Here is a 1,526-nt window from a genome sequence, read left to right as displayed (position 1 = left end):
CAATGGAGACACTGGAGAGGTAGAAGAATATAATCAGTCTCATCTCATCACCAGTGATAACCATTCATTTACCAACAGGAAGAGACTGTGCTATGCATGTTACATATAATGCTCAAATTTGTCACCACTCTGAATGGATACCATGGTCTGCACTATTTGAGTGAGTACATTAGCACTTAGAAGATCCAGTGTGTGTCCTCATTCAAAAAACTAAGAGGTGGTACATCATGGAATCAAAACCTGGGTTTCCGATTTCCAGAGTTATGCCCTTAATGTCATTTACAAATGTCTCTTCCTGTTTCAGCTTTAAAAAATGCTTTTTATGCACATTATAAATATCTTTTGGTAAATTGTGTGTTTATTCTCTTTGTACCTTTCTGGTGGGATATTCAATTTGTAAGGTGTCTCGACACCATAAAAATGTTGTTTTCTTTCTGTTTAAAATAAATTGTTATTTGTACTTTAGGTTATTCTGGGCATCAGAGCTATATAACTGCAGTTAGAACATTGCCAGAACAAAGGAAGCTTTCTCCTCATCACAGCCTCAGGGGCCACTCCAGCTTACTACATCTCTCTCTCTCACCATTTTATCTCTCCATTTAACTTATTTTTTAAAAACACAGACTAGAAAGTGGTCACATTAAAATGGAGGCCCATTTTTACATGTCCCTTGGAGGCCTACCAACTGGAATTCAGGTGCTATTTCTGTATGTCTTAGGAGAAAGATAATCTGATGTTGACAGCTTGGCCTCTATCTTAGTTTCCAAATTCTTGTGGATGGGGGTGAGTAGAGCCTGGTAGTCACATGGCCCCAGGTGGTCATATTTGCATTTGTGTGCATTGTGTGTGTGTGGTTGTGACTATGTGTCTGTGGATGTGGGTGTGTGTGGTTTGTGGAGCATGAGCAGTTCTCAGTACAGGTGTACTTAGCTCATTTACTCCAGAATGTGTCCCTTAAAATACAGACCCCAGAATGTTAACCAACAGATGGAAATAAAGAAGGGATCACTCCTACTCACGGGATCCGTTGGAAACAAAATGGATAAAGTGGGAGGAATGACATCTGCACTCCGTGCATCTTAAAGTTTCATCTGTAGCAGACAGACCATCTCATTCCTCCACATTCTCTGACACCATCCCTATCACTCTCCCTCTTGCTCATTTTCCCCACCACAGTGCTTCGTTTTGAGACTATATTACTTGAAACAAGTAAGTATCAACCTCACGATCTTTGCACTGGCTCTTTCTCATGCAGACTAATCACTTCTCCAGAAATCTTTCTGCCTTCCCTGGGTCTTCCTTGAGGTCTCTGTTGTACAGCACCTTGTTTGCAAGTCTTTCTCCATTTGCAGTAAAATAACACACTCATTCACTTTCATTTATTCCTACTTTCTCATTCGTTAACACACTAGCACAGACTGACATGATATATGATTTTTTGTTTGCTTATATTCTTTCTCACTTTTAATTATAGAAAATTTTATTTTTCAGCACTCTACACTTTTTGACTAGCAAATGGTCTAATC

This window comes from Pteropus vampyrus, unplaced genomic scaffold (genome assembly GCF_000151845.1).
Source record: "Pteropus vampyrus isolate Shadow unplaced genomic scaffold, Pvam_2.0 Scaffold507, whole genome shotgun sequence".
Lineage (NCBI taxonomy): Eukaryota > Metazoa > Chordata > Mammalia > Chiroptera > Pteropodidae > Pteropus > Pteropus vampyrus.
This window is presented reverse-complemented; position numbering follows the sequence as displayed.